Raw genomic sequence first — 19,982 nt, 5'->3', positions numbered from 1 at the left:
TGGGTGGCTCACTTGGTTGTGTCTGACTTGTAATTTTGGCTCAGGTCATGATCTCAGGGTTGTGAGATCGAGCCCCATTTCAGGCTCTGCACTGGGCATGGAGCCTGCTTGGGATTCTCTCTCTCCCTCTTCCCCTGACACCCCCTTCTCCCGCATGTGCACACACACACTGTCCACTGTCTCTCTCTCTAAAAAAACTCCAAAACAAAAAACTGTATTCCAGAGATTGAACTTCCATGGTGTTGGTGGTGGTGGTGGTTTTTAGCCGAAAATATACTTAATATAGGAAATGCATATAGAAAATATTGGTTCCTAAAATGTTCTCTTGAAAGGTGCATGGTTTGAAATCAAGCTTTTCAGTGTTAAAGTGCTAGCAGGTTTTTAGCTCAGTTCCTGTGTAGTTTGAGAGATATCTCAAAACTGCTGATTCTTGCTTGGTAAATGGAAACTGAGTTACAGCAACCAAGGTCTGAAGAATCAGAAGGGGATTTATACTTCATAAAGATCTAGGTAAGAAAAAAATAATCATGTGGGAATCTTAAGGCCCCACTAGGTTTTTAACTTCTCTGGAGTGTCTGTCTGACACAACCAAGGCATTGAGGCTCAGTTATAAGCAACACTGCAGCCCTCTGAAACATATGACTAATCCTTACATTCTGGTTACTACTAAATTTCCACTTTATACACTGCAATTATCCACTGCACAGTATACAGCAGTGTACCTTTGGCATGTAGCCATGAGCTACTGAAAACTGAAGCGTGGGACTAATGTCCTGTGTGTTTATACATCTATATAAGACAGGCCACAGAACAGAAACGTCTGCAAATTTCCATAAATCAAGTCTCGAAGAACTATCACATATATTCAAAATAACCAATTATTAAAAAAATAAGCCAATTCAACCAGTTTTTATGAGCTCCTAGTGACCCCTGGTTAGCAGTTTGCTTGGAGTTATTCTCATTCTTTCAAAACTTTTTGGCATGTTCTGTGAGTATGAGTACTGTGCTAGGGACCAAGAGGAAGAGCAGATGGCCTCCAGGAGCTGGCCACTGTGTAGTGTGGCAGGCTGAATCTCTGAAGTTTTTAATTAACAACATAATAAAGGAGAAGATTAGCAGCCTAAATAAATACCTGAAGTTCAGAGAAGGCAGTGCTCATAGACTGGACAAGGGTATTTGAGCTGGACTCTGAGAGACGAATGGTATAGGGATTGAAGGAGGATGAGCTTTCTAGACACTTATGCTGAATTTGGTGTATTCTTGGTCAACAGGAACTTTACTAAAGTCTAGAGTTTTTGTTAGGTGTCCAGGTATGGGTATATTCTGGGAAATAACTTGGCATTTCTTATATGAATTTAGGATGAGCTATGAAAAACTTCAAAGAGTGAATCATGAAGTTCCAATAATCTAGCATTCCTTCCAGTTTTGTAGAGCCATTGGATTTTTTTAGCCAGGAAATTACATGATAAAACCAGTGTTTTTCTTGTAGTTCAGATGATTTTTAATATAGGTGTTCTACAACTGTTCTCCTATCTGACCAAGCTATTTTATTTTTCAAACAGATAATTCTTTTTTTAAAAAAAAGATTTTATTTATTTATTCATGAGAGAGAGAGAGACAGAGACACAGGCAGAGGGAGAAGCAGACTCCATGCAGGGAGCCTGATATGGGGCTTGATCCGGGACTCCAGGATCACGCACTGGGTGGAAGGCAGACACTCAACCACTGAGCCACCTAGGCTGCCCCAGATTAATAATTCTTAATAAAAAGTTATTTCTTGACTTGGATTCCTTCTGGAACAATGTGGCATATTTATACCTACTTAATTGATAAAAAATATTATCAAATTGAGATTTTCTCCCATAATTTTCCTTTTATAATCTTGGATTATTTTACTACTTTTCTACAGGTGTCCAAAAAAAAAAAGAGAACTAGTCAACAAATACATTAATGGGAATTTTTGGAGACCACATTGATCCTGCTTAGTTCAGTGGCCTTTTCTGGGGGAGAAAGGAGATGTGTATACTCCTGATTGAAAATTTATATTGCATACATATAATATAGTCATATTTTATGTTAGTAAAATTCTTTTTTTTTTCTTTTAAATTTTTATTTATTTATGATAGTCACAGAGAGAGAGAGGCAGAGACACAGGCAGAGGGAGAAGCAGGCTCCATGCACCGGGAGCCCCACGTGGGATTCGATCCCGGGTCTCCAGGATCGCGCCCTGGGCCAAAGGCAGGCGCCAAACCGCTGCGCCACCCAGGGATCCCAGTAAAATTCTTTTTATAAAAGGACTCAAACACATATTTAACAAGGTTTTGCCAAGTGTAACTACTTAAGAACTACTGGGTTTATATAGTCCTATGCGAATCTATGATTGACTTTCAACAGACTTGGAAAGAGCCATATAGGGAACATTGTCTTTACCACGCAGGAATTTATGATTTCAGAGTGAAGGGCAGTTTACTATGGCCTCTGGCCGATTCATGGTAAAATAGTATTTGTAGTTCTAATACACGCATATAAATTCTTTGAAGTAAAATAGTATTATTTACATCTGCTCCCTTCCCCCACTAATACTGACTTAGAATTCAATGGGATTGAATGAGTTAGTAGATGCCCCACTGTTCTCCTGTTTTCCTAGTTCTTAGCACACATAGTAGGTGCTTTATAAACATTTTATAAATCAATGAATTAAAGGGTTTAATATTGCAGGGAGTCAGAAATTTTAGGTCCCGTTATTGATTTTGTCATACATTTATTTATCAAATAGATTTGGGTATATAGCCTCTCTGTGCTCATTTTTTTTCTCTGTGAAATCGAGATGATAAAACTTCTTTTGCTGAAATATAGTGATGCTTGAGATACTGTGTGTGAAATGATTTGCACTCCTTGGAAGAAAGGGATCTTATAAATAGAAGGCATTGTTTAGGTTACCCACAGCATTCAAATTTAATTTGTACCACATGGAATATGTGGAAGGTCCATGACCTCAGTAATGAAAGCTGCTGAGCCCTTGATGCCCATGGAAAAAAGCATTTTCTCCTTGTTTTTCTGGCTGTAAGAGAATGACTGCTGTTTCTCCTGCCTGCCTGTTCTAACTATGATGCACTCATTTTCTTCAGCCTCATCCTGGTTTCTCATTATGAATGCAGAAATGAACAGGTCCTTTAAATTGGAGAGGGTAGAAGGTGCATATGTCTGAAAGAGCAGGAATAAGGACCCTTAACTGAAGAATGAAGAGTTAAGGGAGATGGGTAAAGAACACTGACGAGGACGTGCAAGAAAAGACAGATCAATCCCAACGATTCATCATGCCAGGAGCTGTCCAAATAATCAAAGGTATCAGCCAGGGTGATGTATAGCTGATGTCACTTGGCGAGACCCTTAACAAGGCAGCTAGTACAACAGCTGCTGCTGGTCAGTGAGTATCACAGCACATGCCAGGCCAGGGCAGGGGAACACAGACCATCCATCACTGACCCAACTTAATGGCTAGGCTTATTAGTAAACATTCTCTGTGGCTGACAGCCTGTAATGGTACAGGATGTTCCCCAACTGTCCCCCAAATAAACAGATTCACCTGACAGATGTGTGAAATCTGTGGCCCCTCTTCAAATTCTGTGGATGAGTATAATTCATTCTATTTTATTGATAGAAGAAAGAGTCTTTAGAAAGAATGAAAGAGGGGGGATATGTATGTATGAAGCCCCCACTTAGCAAATGTACTCATAATCTATTCTTTGCCCAGGATGGTTTTTTTCTCGTCTTAACCATAAATCAGAAAAGTGACAGTGTATGTTGACATACATGCATTATTCCATAGGCACTATTGTAGGTCAGATTCATCTATATCTTTCCCTACTATGGATCAGAAATTCCCAAAGTGGAAATAAAATCCACTCTCTGTACTAAAGATATCTAAGTCTACTTTAACTACATTATGTTCTTGGAGGGGATATCTTAATGGACTAAGTATGAGGTTTGAAATATCTAGACTTCCTGGAACCACAGGTTCAATTCCCAGCCGAATTGGCTCAGTCCTCAAGTCTTCACTGGCAGATAAATTAAGATACTAAGAAGCTTACTGTGCACAGATCTCTTAGATGAGTCGTAGTAACCCATAATCTTATCTATTTTTTTAAGTGGACATTAAACTTGGTACTGCTGTTCTTGACCTCGCTGAAAACTTCTACGTAATCTGCATGGTAAACCTAATGCTTTATCATTCAAAAGAGATGTACCATTTAGGATGACAGTGCATCCTCTCCCAAGTCTGAGACTTTTTTTTTTTTTTTTTTTTTTTTTTTTTTAAGGCATCTGGGCTTTGAAATGGGCAGGTTATTGCAATTCCAATTACTTCTTCTTAACTTTTTACCTTTTGTTTTCCTGGACTCAAGTTACCTGTCTTGCCTCACCCTCCAATGCATCTTCCTCTGGACCTGACCTTGACTTGCCTTTCTAGTTTTGGCTACCGATCTTGCTTTGAATTCCAGCACAAGTGAATTCTTTGAGCCCTACTTAACAACTTGGATTCTGGATTTTCCCCTACTCTGACTTCTGAGATTGGTGTGATCCCTCAAATCTTACTTCAGTTTCTGTAGATAGAAAGAGGACATGATACAGTGAAAAAAAAACCTGGCTTGGGAGAAATTAAGGCAGTTTCTAGCAGGACTGTTTCCTCAACTGCCCCTATTTATTCTTGTCCTGTGCTCTAGTCCCAGCACTACTGAGTAGTTCTGTAATGATGGGCAAGTCATGTGTTCTATCTGCATGTTGGTCCATAGAATGGGTATGCTGGGTCTCATGAGTAGATGGCTCCTTCCAACTTCTAAGATTCTCAGGTCTTCCTTTGTTTTACCCGGACCCTAGTCACCCTTCTCCTGGCTTTAGCTCAATAGAAAAAGGGACTAGGAAGCATTTTAAAACCTAAATTTTATGCACTACCATCATTACTGATAGATGCTGATTGAGCATTAACACTCTGTGTTAAGAATTTTATATAATGCAGAGAATATTGGCACTTTGGACATTTATATTAAGAACGGAGACTCAATAACATAGCCTCTTTATCCATTCATCTTTCGATGGACACTGAGGCTCCTTCCACAGTTTGGCTAATGTGTACATCGCTGCTATAAACATTGGGGTGCAGGTTTCCCAGCGTTTCACTTCATCTGTAGCCTCAAAGAGAAATTTATTTATTTTTATTTTTTATTATTTTTTGAAAGTTTTTAAAAAAGATTTTTTAAAAAGATTTATTCATTTATTTATGATAGACATAGAGAGAAAGAGGTAGAGATACAGGCAGAGGGAGAAGCAGGCTCCATGCCGGGAGCCCAACGTGGGACTCGATCCTGGGACTCCAGGATCACACCTTGGGCCGAAGGCAGGCGCTAAACCACTGAGCCACCCAGGGATACCCTAAAAAATATTTTATTTATTTATTCATGAGAGACGCAGAGAGAGAGAGAGAGAGGCAGAGACATAGGCAGAGGGAGAAGCAGGCTCCATGAAGGGAGCCCAATGTGGGACTTGATCCTGGAACTCCAGGATTACACCCTGAGCCAAAGGCAGATGCTCAACCGCTGAGCCACCCCAGGTGTCCCTATCTTTTGAAAGATTTTATTTATTTATTTGGAAGAGAGAGAGAGAGAAAGAGAAAGAGAGAGAGAGAGAGAGAGCGAGGGAGAGCATAAGCAGGGGGTGGAAGGAGCGGGAGGGGGAGGGAGAGGAGGAAGCAGGTTCCCCGCTGAGCAGGGAGCCTGATGTGGAGCCATCCCAGAACCCTGAGATCAGGACCTGAGCCAAAGGCAAGACGCTTACCTGACTGAGCCACCCAGGCACCCCAAAAAGAAATTTATTTTTAATTTATTGTTATGAGGATTGGAAGATGTGAAGTTTACTGGGCAGTAGAAAGTGGCAGTGGAAAGCAGGACTCTGGAGCCAAATGGCCTGCTATGAATTCAGGTTCCACCATTTAACTAGCTGTGAGACATGAGTAAATCGCTCTCTGTGACTCAATTTTCTCATCTGTAAGATGTGGGTAATGATAAGATCTACCTCACAAGGTTTATGAGGATAAAATGAGTTACTATTTGAAAAGTGCTTAGAATTGTGCCTGATACATAGTCAGCACTATAGAAATGTTGGCTAGATAAAGAAAAATACTAGAACTATAAATTCCATCCTGCATTTCAAAGTATGTTCTATGCGTGTCCTGAGCATTCCTGAGTAGCAGAGATATTACGGCCCATATTTCATATCTAGAATTAAGTTGTAGGCTTATGTGCACAGAAACATTGATAGGATTCAATATCTTTAAGATTGCTGGAACCAGGGGTGCTTGGGTGGTGGCTCAGACAGTTAAGTGTCTGCCCTGGGCTCAGGTCATGATCTTGGGATCCTGGGATCGAGCTCTGCATTAGGCTCCCACTCCTTACTCAGCGGGAGTCTGCTTCTGAATCCTCTCCCTCTGTCCCTCCCCACCGCTTATGCAGTTTCTCTCTCTCTCTCTCTCTCTCAAATAAATGAATACTATCTTAAAGAAAAAGAAAAGATTGCTGAGAGAGATTGTGTGTGTATGTGAGAGGGAGAGAGAGAGAAATCTTTCTAACCCACTAAGGAAAAGTCTGTCTCTAAAATACTTTAGAAATTTTTCACTGGTGTGTTGTGCCTAGCTCAAGGACAGGATACAGAACATTTGTGTTAATAAACCTCCCATAGAGAGCACTGACACTTGAATAGCTCTAAATGTTTTCTGACATCTGGTCAGAGCTAATAACAGCTTCCACAGGTTGATTCTGCTTTTGGAGCATCAATCAGATACTGCTGCAGGATTCTGTTAGATTCTCCGGTCGTATCCGACATATAGACAAAGGTAGGCATGAGTTAAGCATTGAACTAGGCACTGTGCTAGAACTGGGGAAATGACCTGGCTAATACATTAGACTCCACTTATGTGTTGGCTGTTGTTCCAGGTGTTTCATAAGTATCAACTTATTCTGTTCTTATAGCAACCTTATAGTGCCTATTTGGGTAGGCACTCTCCCATTTTACAGATGAAGAAACTGAGTCATAGAGAAAGTAACTTGTCTAGGTTTCACAGCTAGTGGATGTCAGAACTCATGGGCAAGACTTTAAGCTTACTGGCTGGGGTTCAGGAATTTTAGGAAACTGGAGGGAGAACCAGGCACCACAGATCTGGGCTGAAGGGGAGGTTAGTGTGATGGGATTCCTAATGGCAACACAAAAAAAGTTTAGTTTTGCCCGGTCCATTGTGGGCGCCCCAAAAATATGTGGGAAGTACAAATATTCTCTTCAGTTTTGGGAGTTCTGAAGTTTTAATATGAAAAGTTTATTTTGGGACACCTGGGTGGCTCAGTGGTTGAACGTCTGCCTTCGGCCCGGGGTGTGATCCTGGAGTCCCTGGATCGGGTCCTATGTCGGTCTTTCTGCGTGGAGCCTGCTATTCTCTCTGCTTGTGTATCTGCCTCTCTCTGTGTCTCTCATGAATAAATAAAGAAATAATTAAAAAAAGAAAAGTTTATTTTATTTTGGTTTTTATCACATAGACATGGAAATGAAGCAAGAGAATAAGCATCGATTGTCTGGAAGGGTCAGCTGAATCAGCAAAAATAAGTTTTGTGTTGTCATAAAACATTCAATTTTTTACTCACAGGTTCGACCCCTCACCACAGTTTTCCGCCCTCTAAATCTTGCACATGTATTTTTCCTGCTGCTGAACGCCAACATTACCCTCCCCAATTAAAATACCAGGAAGACATTTTAACCCAAACACCATTCTTTAGATTAATGAAATCCAGCAGCAACTCTTTCACCTCTAGACTATTCCAGACCAAGTGCTAATGACCAAAGACCATTCCTCATCTTGGGCTTGGGTAAGGAGCTCTGAGAAATGAATCTTGGGCCCTGTCCAGTTTATAGTGAAAAGTGCACATCACAAAATTTTGTTGCAACATTTGCTTCCTTGTTGACAGTACCTGTGGGAAGGACAGAACATCCAGGCTCAGATCTTGAACTGAAAAACCCTTCTCACTTTTCAACAGTGACCCTTTGGCTTGGAATGCAGGTCAGGCACACTTGTCCAGTTGTGGCCACTACTGGGCTGTCTGCTCTAGGGCTAAAAAAAGATGCTGACTTCCTGGAATATCTGCCCTGCAATTTTTACAGGAACAAGCCTCATTAAATTAAAAATAATAAACCAGGCAATTTTCTTGTCGAAACCTGTTTCTTAGAACTTGCTGTCTGCAAGGGAGCCTTCCAGAATATCTCCTATCCATGTCAGGTTAGGGGATCAACGAGGCTTTGTTATGTGTTGAATTTCAAAGTCTCTTCCTATTGATTCTTCCAATACTGCTGGATGGACATAGGCAAAATCATATCCAGCAAAAGAATGATTTTCTGAATGACCACTCGAAACAAACACATATATATGAACAAACACAATAAATGGTCATCTCTTAAATTTGTTCTATGAATAAATAAACATATAGTACTTTAAAACCCTCTTTATTAGACAAACATATATAAAAATGGAGTAGAATAGAAGTATAATAAAATAGCCACTTGACTGATCATCTAAAAATGCACTTCTGGGGCACCTGGGTGGCTCTGGTTAAGCATCTACCTTTGGCTCAGGTCATGATCCCAGTGTTCTGGGAGTGGACCTGTGTCCCTGATCAGTGGGGAGTCTGCTCCTTCCTCTTCCTCTGCCCTCCCCCTGCTCATGCTCTCTCTCTCTCTCAAATAAATAAAATCTTTAAAAAAAAATAAAAATCCACTTGTATAAAAAGGACATTGTGTAGTCCTTTATCTACCAAGTGTCTTACATATATCATGTCATGTAATCCTCAGGATGTGGGAGGTAGATGTGATAAAGATGAGGAAAGAGGTGCTGGTACTTTAGTAACATGCCCAGTCGTGTGCCAGGTAAGTGACAGATGCAGGCAGGGTTTGGATTTATCTGTTCCAGCCTCTTTAAACCATTGAGGGTCCTCAACTTAGTGTGTACAGTGGTTTTCAGGTCAGCTGCATTTTCATTACCTTAAAGATATACCTTAAACATAGACTTTCCGGAACTGACCTCTGTTCCACTGGATTTCAGAATGAATTTCTGGTTGAGGTCCCTGGACATGTACATGTCTTTTCTTTTTTATAAACTCCCCAAATCATTCTATCGTGCAGCCCTGTGTGAGAAGCACCTGGCACACTAATAGCGTCTCAGGCCAATACTTACACTATTATTTCAGGAAAAACTAATACTGCAGTGGGGCTTATTGTAATAGCTCTTGTAAAGGTATGCAGTGCAAAAAAAAAAATGCTGAAGAAAGAGGGCAAAGTGGAAAACAGGAAAACTCAGGTGCAGAAATTAGAGGCAAATTAATTGAACAAACCTGATACTTTACATAGGTGAGAGGATTTCAGAAAATGAGTTAATCAAGGAATAGTTTCAGAAAGCAAGGGGTTTTAGCCTGAGATGGGATAACTGTTGCCAAATATTTGTAGGGTTGTATTATAGAAACTGGGAAAAGTAAGAGCAATGGGACCTGTGAGCAGGAGCTAATGAGGAGAGTTAGGCTCAGCATTAGGAGGATCCTGCAAACTCTGGATTGCTCCCCTAATCCCCAGTCCTGGGGAAAAATCGTGCCCACCAGGTAGGAAGCCCCACCCCACTGTAGGGTTAAGGAGGGACTAAGAGGCCACATTGACAGTCCTGTTCTGACTGGGAAGTTGGCTTTATCCTCTATAATTCCTTATTCTCTTTGCACTCTCCTATTCATGCTTCTCAAAATACCTGTGTAGAATAAATAAAGGTATACATTATTGATATGGATTTAACAGTCAGAAAAATTGAATCAAGTTAAGGTGAATTGCCAGAAGTGATGGACTTGCTAGCAAAGCTGAGAACAAATCTGTCCTTTCTGGCCTTTTTCTCTCTTGTGCTTCCTGGCCCCAACCTATAAACTGTTTAGGTGCCTAAGAAGCCCTAAAGCACCTTGGAATATAGCCTGAAAACTCCTACTTCAGGCCAATCACCTTGGAATTTATTTTATTTTATTTTGAATTTATTTTTATTAAATGTTTTATTCATTTATTCATGAGAGGGAGAGAGAGAGAGAGAAAGAGAGAAAGAGAGAGAGAGAGGCAGAGACACAGGCAGAGGGAGAAGCAGGCTCCATGCAGGAAGCCCAATGTGGGACTTGATCCCAGGACTCCGGGATCATGCCCTGAGCCAAAGGCAGACTCTCAACTGCTGAGTATCCCAATCACCTTGGAATTAAAAATGCAGATTACTGGGCACCACCTCAGACTTACTGAATCACAATTGTGAGAATGGGACCCAGGAATCTGAATGCACACCAATTTAGACTTCTGTCTGAACTAGGGGACAGGAAACCTGATAATCTTTGTTGTACATACTATTCTTTGTAATTGATAGATTTCTTTGAGTCCAAAAAACATCACCAGGTGAGTACCTTTCCATATAAATGTTTCATTGTCCTTGCTTTATATTTACATAGGTACAAATATTTATATAATGATCACAAGTTCATGTATTTACAGAAGTAGCAGATGGCTGCAAAGGTGATATGAATGTATCTGAGTCATTGGTAAGGGTTCCTTGTGTATTTTACAGGCCTGGGTAAATGTCAACCTTTACTTAAATTATAGCAGCATAGAGTGTATGGATATGGGAATAGTACAGCATTAGAAAAAAATTCCCTGCCCTTCCCATAGGCTCTGAGTAAGTATCCCATTGGATTAACTGGAGTCCACTTGATTGCTACAGTTTCAATAGCTTGTTCAGACATCGATCGCTGTCATGTCACTGGGAGAAAAGGATTAATAATAGGGTGCTCAGGTTGGCTCAATACTGCTGATAGTGCCTGACAAAAGACCGTTAGTAGGACTCCCACGGGGATGCTGCCTGCATAGGAAAGCTACAAGCAACATCATTCAGGATTCCGCAGAATAATGATTAACTCCAGAACTTCAGCCTACAAAACCCAACCAACGGTTTCTATTATTTCCAAATAAATTCACTCCCTGATCTTCCTTCTCTTAGGCTCACAGATGATCCAGAGTTGAATTCCCTAGTGGGTGCCCATGACCATGATGGTGTCCTTGTGTAAGTCATTGTGTCTTGATTATTTCCAAGAGATGCATTTCTTTTTGTTCAGTCCCGATCATAGAAAACAGTAAGAGACAAGAGAAATTTGGTTTGGTCAGTGCTTCCTGTGCAAATTTTACAGGAGAAATGCTCCACCTCCACTGTGTGTTCCAACTCAGTTGGGATTAGCGGTTGTGGCTACTAGGTATCACAATTTGGGGAGGACACCAGTTCTGAGCAGCCCATTTAAAAGAAACTCAATTTCAGCTACAGAAAATAAAAGGGAGCTACTTCACAATGGGGTTCAATGCTTAATTAAAATTAAGACGAAGGAGAATATTAAGAGGAAATAGTGATGACTCTATCACAAAAGCAAAGTGAAAGATTTGCAATGCTAGAATGTGTGCTTCTTTGCTGTGCTATGTCTTCCCTGTTTTGCCAAGATTTGGAGTAAGGGACTAGAAAGAAGGGGGAAAGTTCTGACTTCTAGTAAAAATAACAGTTTGTAATTTGAACAGATGAAATATAACACTACAAAATTTAAGCCCAGTGGCTTTCCTCTCTGGGTGCCCTACCCTTCCTTACATGACAAGAGTTTCAGGTTGGTGGGTTGTTTGTTCTTGGCAGTGAAAGGCGCTTAAGGACATTTGTCTCCAGAGCTAGTAATTTAATAACTACATGACTTCTTATTCAAGTGCATTTAGATAATTTTCAGAGTTTTCATAACAGCTTTATTTATCGACGCTTTAATGCCTTTCCTCTTAAGAGCTCAAGATGCTGGTTATTTAACATTATAATCCAGATATGAGAATTAAAAAGGCATTGGGTGCCATACTGCTATCTCCAGTGATAGCGCCACTAAAAATAACACAATTAACTTGATGTCAGCACTCAGCTTGTTCTTATATATAGGTTTCTTAAAAATATCCAGACTACTTTAATTAGAGCCACAGACTATTTTAATTATTCCTAAAAGACTGAGTATACTCCACTGACTACGGTAAATATATGACATAGAAGACAGTTCTCTAGGAACTTATATATGCTAATGACTGTGTTCTTCAGTCACACTCACAGGGAGACGAACAATTGTTCAGGATGAAGTTGATACAGGGCTACACATGGACAATTGTGAAGACAACTGAGGCTACATGTCACCTGGCATTGTGGAAATGGCATCCAGAGCTCAAGACATCAGAAATGCAAAATTCAAGGTAAATATGTTGTTCATTTCAATTCAATTGTAATGAGATCCAATTCAATCCTGTAAACCTTCATTTGGTGTCTGTTATGTGTCAGAAAATGTTCTGAAAGCCCTAGGGGTAGTAAGATAAATAAGAAATAAATTTAACTTTCAAGGAGTTATTTTTCTGGTAGGAAAGACAGATGAGTAACACAATAGACATTATGAATAAAAAGCAACATTTTAGACATATGCATTGATACAAAACTGATAAAGGAGATGAGTAGTAGCATCTTATGGTAGAATATATATCAGTTTTAAAACCATGTAAACTTGGGGGTCCCTGGGTGGCTCAGCAGTTTAGCCCCTGCCTTTGGCCCAGGGTGTGATCCTGAGGTCCCGGGATCGGGTACCACATCAGGCTCCCTGCATGGAGCCTGCTTCTCTCTCTCTCTCTCTCTCTCTCATGATTAAATAAATAAAATATTAAAAAAAATAAAACCATGCAAACTTTGGTTTAAATCCTAGATCTTCCAATTGCTTGCTATAAAGATTTGGGGAAGGGAGCCCCGGTGGTGCAGCGGTTTAGCGCTGCCTGCAGCCTGAGGCGTGATCCCGGAGACCCTGGATCGAGTCCCACATCAGGCTCTCTGCATGGGGCCTGCTTCTCCCTCTGCCTGTGTCTCTGAGCCTCTCTCTCTCTCTCTCTGTCTCTCTGTGTCTCCATGAATAAATAATCTTAAAAAAAAATAAAATAAAGCTTATGGGAAAATATTTTAACTGTTTAAGCCTTGGCTTTATGTTTTGAGAATTGGGATAACACAAACTTTGAAATGCTTTATGAAGATTAAACAAGGTAAGATTTGTAAAAGGTATCAAACAGAGTTCTGGCATGAGTTTCCTAGCAGGAGCTTGAGAAATGTTAGGTTTTTCCATGTGTGTGTCTGTGTGTCTGTGTGTGAAAGCTTCACAGAGGGGACAAAGACTGAGCCTGGGTTTCGAAGGATGAATAGAAGTTCTCTAAGAATACAGAAACAATAGATAGAGAAAAAAAGAGGTGTAAAAAGTAGGTAATGTAAAAAGGGGGCTGAATAGCAAAGGGAAATAAAACTAGAGAGATGGCACTGATCTACAAAGAAACTCAGAAATGAACAAAAATGTACATACTTAGGGAGCATCACAGAATGTGTGAACTTGTAGCACTAAGCATCATTATAATTGAAGGTCAAGAAGTAGCAGACTATCCTAACTTGCTATGTTACTGTGAAGTTGGAACAGAGTTGCAAAGGTTAGCTTTCATTCTTCCAGTGAGTTCATCAATGTTGTTTGTAATTTCACTTAGTAGGGGACTGAAGAATAAGATCAACTGCAGCAAAACTCTGGAATGGGAAATGTAGTCATTTTATCCTATGCCAAGGTAACAAGAGCAGAATTCTCATAATGCTACTGTACAATGTGTTAAATTGGGACAAGCATGATTAGAGACATGTTTAATTGCCCACGAAGCACAGCATTTAGCAGCTTAGCAAAACCGAGGATGCCTGATAATATTAGTGCTTTACCTCCCAAATCTGGCTCATAGCACTGAGAACACATTCTTTGCAAGTGTAAGATGCTACTCCACTCCCAAAATAACATCACCTGGAGGCAAGTCTCAGGTGCACTTGGATCAGTTATCATAGCTCTTGCCCTTGTTTTACTCACAATGAACCTATAGTCAAACATACCAAACATACCAGAGCATACTCTCTTTCCTACTACAGTCTGGTATTAGCTCAAGGGACCACATTTCCTTTTTTTTTTTTTTCCTTCTTTGAGTAATTGTTTAGGATGATCCATTGATTTAAGAGGGAAACCACCCCAGGCTCTTAGATGGAACTGCAGACACAATTTAAGGATAAAATTCACATAAACTCACCAGAAAAGATGTTCAGCCTTTTTAAAATAGTTACCTTGGCATGGAATGATGGTGTCCTTTCAAAATCAGGGACACTACAATCAATCATAGAGTTAATAAGGTTCAATCAAGCTCTTTAAAGTTGAGAATGCTCTCTGATATTCTTTTATTTAGTCAATAAACAGAAACTGAGCACCTTCAAAGTTTTAGGTACTGGAGAGACAAAAATGATTACGGTAATTGCCCTCAAGGAATTCACTCTAGAAAAGGAAAGTAAACATATAATTATAATACAATCATTTGTATTAATGCTTCTACCAAATTCCATGGAATCACAGAGGAGACTAACCCTTATGAAACCTTGAATATTGCATATAGTTATTGGAATACACCCTATGCAGAAGCTTAAGCTCCATAGTTGGTTCTAAATATTCATTGAATTAATGAATTAAAGTGACAAACCCCAAAATATAAATTATCTGTAATATTAAGTTATTTAGTCACTTATTGAAATTGAACAAAGAAACCTAACAAGCACTTGGTATGAATTTGGTAGTCTGCAAAATACTATGAGACCATGGAAGAGTGTTTGGCAATGGAAAGGGAGGGACAAATAAAGATGCTAACATGAATTGTAAAGTTGAATTGAATCTTGAAGGAAAAGTAGGATGTCACTGGACATACAATTCACTGGAACAGGATTTCAGACAGAGAGAAAAGCGTGTGCCAAGGTGAGCAAGAGTGTGTTTTGGTCCAGGGGACTACTTGGAAACACTTTAGTATATCTGTAGACATAGGGTGCTTGTAGGGGAGTGATAGGAGATGAGAACAGGTAGTCATAATAGTAAATCAATTTATTGTCAAGGGCTTACTACATGCCAGACACTGGGCTGTGCACTTTATAAGTATTATATCATGTAACCATCAAAGTAACACTAAGAGGTAGGTACTATTATTATCTCTACTTCACAGATAAAGGAACTTGAGGGCAGTCTGGGTGGCTCAGCGGTTCGGCCCAGGGCATGATTCTGGAGACCCGGAATCGAGTCCCACGTCGGGCTCCCTGTATGGAGCCTGCTTCTCCCTCTGCCTGTGTCTCTGCTTCTCTCTCTCTCTCTCTCTCTCTCTGTGTGAGTGTGTGTGTCTCTCATGAATAAATAAATAAAATCTTAAAAAAAAAAGGAACTTGAATTCAGTGAGGATAAGCAACTTGCCCATGATCATACAACCATTAAGTCATGAAACTGGATTCTTTCTTTCTTTCTTTCTTTCTTTCTTTCTTTCTTTCTTTCTTTCTTTCTTTCTTTCTTTCTTCTTTCTTTCTCTCTCTCTCTCTGATTTTATTTGAGAGAGAGAGAGCACATGAGCAAGTGTGTGAGCAAGTGTGTGAGCAGAGAGAGAGGGGGAGAGAGAGAATCTCAAGCAGATTCAGTGTTAAGCGCAGAGCTGGACATGGGGCTCAATCTCACAACTTGAGATCATGACTTGAACCAAAACCAGGAGTCAGAGACTTTTAACTGACTGAGCCATCTAGGTGCTCCCTGAAGCTAGATTTCAAGTTCAGCTCTTTCTGACTCCTGAGATCACCTACTTAACCAGCATTAGTTTTACTTTGTATATTAAAAAAGTATTTATTATGCCTTAACCACTCCAGACTTCCATTTCCCAAGTACAATAAGGGAACAACATACAGTTTTCAGAACTAGAGTAAAACAAGAAAAATAAGGTCTATAAAGTGATTTTTTTCATAAAGTTATATAATTATTCAATATGAGAGACTTTATGTTGAACTTGTGTTCTTTATGTCTTCCGACATCAAACTACTTTGTGAAATTATGTTGATAGAAGGTGATAGTTATTTTAAAAATATTTTCATCAAAATTAAAAAATGTCAATCCCATACTTTTCCAAATTCTGGAATCACTGCTCTAAGCTTTGAAGGTATGCTGCCCTACAAATGGTTGTGTAAAACATGCTATAGCATTTAAATTTGTTCTGAAAGCCATGGGCAGTCATTTAAGTATTGTTAGTAGGAAAATTATAAAATTTGCATTTTAGAGGTATTATTCCTTTATGAGCATTGCGGATGGATTGGAGGTAGATGCTGAAAGGGAAGATCAGCTGGAAGACGAGCATAACAGTCCAACAAAGAGATGATGAGAATCTTCAACCAAAACTAAGGCAAGAGGATGAAGAGAAGGACATTGTTTCAAGGGACACTGAAGGGTAGACTCAATGGGCCTTGGTGGCCAATGCAACATGGGGTGTTCAGGAAAGAGAGGAATCTAGGACAATTTCCTATCTCCAAACTACAATACTTCAAAAAGTGGATCCTCCTGTATAAGATTTTGTATATAGGCAGAAAAGTAGTTGGTAAGGAGAGAGATAGCTAATGAGTTCAGTACAGACATGTTTTGATTTCAAGGACAATCAGATAAAGATGATTTTTAAATATTGATTCTACCTCACCAAGCTTCTGAAAAAAAAAAAAAAGATAATCTAATATAGTCATGATGCCTGATATAGAGTTAAGATTCAAGGCCTAAACAATAAATTTTGCTACGTAAAATAAAAATTTTAGTAAATGTACAAAATTAGTCTTAGGGACGGGTGTGATTATCATATGACTGTTTTTATACTGTGAGCATTGTTATACTTCATTGTTAAGATGAATCAGAGAAATGTTAGCGGGCTGGCAAAATGTTTGGAAGGCTAGTAGGTTATTTTGGACCTATCACAAAGACTAAAACAGTAGTTACAACGGGCTTTGAGATCTTCAAATGAAAGATACCCAGAAGAACACATTATTAATGTTGGCTATGAAGATATATAGAGAGGTATCTTTAGTAATCCAGAAAAGCCTATAGGTAAAGACAATGACTAAGGGACTTGGAAACAGATATACTTGATATTATTTCTGAATTTCTAAGAGAGTAAATAGTAACAAATCAAATGCACCATTTAAAAATATGAACACTTGGGGTGACAGCAGCTTCCTGAAGACAGAAATGAATTTAACACGACATCCATCTCTGGACGATGAATTCACATTCCATCCTCACGCCACCCCAATTAAAGGGAAAGAATCTCGACCTGACAATCTGCCCTTCAGTACCTCAGATCTGGGCTGAGGGCAGATCTAGTGACCTCCTCCTGAATAAAAGGGGGAAAGGGATTGGGCAGTAAATTCTGTCCTGGCGAACATCAGCCCGGTAGTAAATCGGAATCCTCTCCGTGCCCTCTTTATTATCACATTCACAGCATGAAGTTATGAGCTTCCTCAGAGCTCCTGCTATAAAAATGTGATGGATGGTGGGGAAACCTCAGGGAGTTAATCTATTCTTCCATTAAATTTTACTTTAATTGGTCTGTGAGTCAATCAGAAACTCACTAGACAGTGAATTAAGAAAGAAAAGAATGAAATAGAAAAAGAGCTTTCTTTTGCAGTTACTATATTATAATGCAGGATTATTCTTCCATTGAAAGAAAAGGGAGACCATTGGTCCATACAAATAATCCCTGGCTCTGTAAAGAAAATGAGAGAAAAACAGGCAACCATGAATCCTACTCACTGGTGACATTAATACATATGACATTTACACACACTCACACATACCCCACCAAGCAAAAGCAGACTTCTCAGACCCTCTCCACCCCCACTCCCAGTAATTAGAATGAGAGAGAGAAGAAGAGAGAGAATGGAAACAAATCTGAATTGCTGCCTCTAAGAAAATTAATATAAAGAAAAATAAGCTGTTAAGAATCTCTATCATCATAACATAACCCTGTCAATACACAAGAAGGTAGATGTTAAAGACCAAGGATGGATCAGCTGAAATTTTCATAGGTTCAGTTAGCAAAATGTTTATGCAGTATTTAAGGCCATAATGGGCTCTGATAAAGATTCTCAGAATCTAATAATGGCCTCTCCGGACTTCTTGTCTAATTAGTGGAATAAGGAGCAAGCCAGCTTGGAACTGAGCATTGCTTGCAATGAAGAAGAGGGAAAAGGAAAGACAAAGCTGAAAGAAAAATAAACCAGAGTGAAGCAGAAGAAAAACAAGAGCAGCCAGGGCTTTAAAAACTGTGCTCCCAAGCTGACAACTGAAGTTTATGCCTTGAAATATATGATAATAAGGTTTTATGGGAGTGAGCCCCAGGGACCCAAATGTCTCTCTGTAAACAACGGACTTCAGGGAAAAGCCAAGGTTTGAATAATGTACTCAGTCACCCTCATGATTAAAAAAAAAAAAAAGGAAAAAGAAAAAAGAAGAAGAAGAAGAAGAAGAAGAGGAGGAGGAGGAAGAAGAAGCAGCAACAGCAGCAGCAGCAGCAGCAGAAGCAACAGCAGCAGCAGCAGCAGCAGCAAAGAGCAATGAAGACAGGAAATACCTCCCTTTATTCTAACCATAGAACCCTGCCTGAGTAGCAACTCAGGCATTTACCCTCAAATGCCCTCTGAGGGTAAAGACAATTGACGACCAGTGTAGAAATACAGTTGTCCCATGTTAAGACAAGGAATTTAAGCCTCAGCTGCCTTAAAAACCTGAGATTGTATGAGAAGAACCTAGTAAAGTGCTGCCCGTCCACCCTTAACGCATGGGCAATATATGTCCAGGAACCACATGGTTTATTGTGCAGTGGAGCTGCAGTGGAATTACTGTAGGGACATCAGATAGACTGAACCCTTGAAGCGTGTACTATTTATCCCCAGTGCTGCAAAGGGTTACACCTGAAAGTGCTGCCCATTTCCACTGGTCCACAGTTCAGACCAGGTTACCTAGTGGGATATTGCCAGCTGAACTCCATACATAGTATGATGATTTCCTTTGGAGACTAGGGTCAGGTAAAGCTCGAAGGTAGCCTTAAGCAACTGCTAAATGATCAAAGTCCCCAGTGTACCCTGAGACTAAATCAGGTTGCCTTTAAAATTCTTCATCCTCAAAGACAACAGCTCTATCCTCTTTCTATAAATGTAAGGCCATGAGACAGTAAAGTGCTATTTCTATAGGCATTAGTTCCACCTTATATATTAAAAAGGTATTTGTTGTGCCTTAATCACTCCAGGTCTGGGATCATAAGGGACCTTGTTTCTTGGTGGGAGGCTATAGTGTGAAAGGTTACTTAGTCATCACTAGCCCCTAGCGATGCTGGAACACCACACATGGGGCTCCTCAAACAGGAAGTCAAAGCCAGGCATGACCCCTAGATGAACTCGGTGCATTTTCGGGCAAGGGGCCTGATGAATCTCCAGGGACAGTGCTGCTCTGTGCCTCTGTGTTCGTATGTATGTGTTTGCTCCTCTGCGTGCGTGCATGGAGGTGGGTGGTGCTGAAGGAAGGAGGGTGTGAAGGTTCTGGATAATTATGAAAATTAGATCTTTTACAGCAGGCTTCAAGCTCAATTTGGGCTGACAGCTCATGAACAGATCATCTGAAGTCTTAATAGGCCAATGCTGGTTCAATAGTTGTATGGTTAAATCATGCACATTTGTGCCACAGCTGACACAGAAAGCAGACCCACATGCCTCAGAGGGATCATGTGGATGAGTCTATATTTAACATTCTTCCTCTCTGGGGAAGGCTAAACAAAGCAAAACAAAACATGTCTAAAATCATGCTTAAAACTTTTGCCAGCCAAATAAATATTCTGGCATTCTTTTCACTATAAAATGCCTAATAGTAGAATTGATACATGATAAATAAAGCTATTCTAAACATATTTAATCTTGATGCTTTCTGAATCCAGCAGTAAGAGATACTATC

The 19,982-nt window shown here is 39.9% G+C and overlaps 1 protein-coding gene and 1 long non-coding RNA gene across 4 annotated transcripts in view; one reads left to right on the top strand and one right to left on the bottom strand.

The window, feature by feature from the left end:
• Positions 1 to 19,982, bottom strand: part of SKAP1 (src kinase associated phosphoprotein 1) — a 286,257-nt gene that overhangs the window by 81,113 nt on the left and 185,162 nt on the right. The gene's annotated exons all lie outside the window — the stretch shown is intronic.
• On the top strand, positions 10,791 to 13,100 carry LOC144285327 (uncharacterized). Of its 2 annotated transcripts, XR_013353632.1 has the most exons (3): positions 10,791 to 11,155; positions 12,203 to 12,351; positions 12,849 to 13,100. It is a non-coding gene; the product is annotated as an uncharacterized LOC144285327 (long non-coding RNA). The 2 variants fall into 2 exon arrangements; XR_013353631.1 differs by lacking the exon at positions 10,791 to 11,155 and having other exon boundaries at positions 11,721 to 12,351.

This window comes from Canis aureus, chromosome 16, assembly GCF_053574225.1.
Source record: "Canis aureus isolate CA01 chromosome 16, VMU_Caureus_v.1.0, whole genome shotgun sequence".
In the NCBI taxonomy this organism is placed as follows: Eukaryota; Metazoa; Chordata; class Mammalia; order Carnivora; family Canidae; genus Canis; species Canis aureus.
Note: the sequence above shows the minus strand (reverse complement) of the source record. Positions and strands in the feature narration are given on the sequence as shown.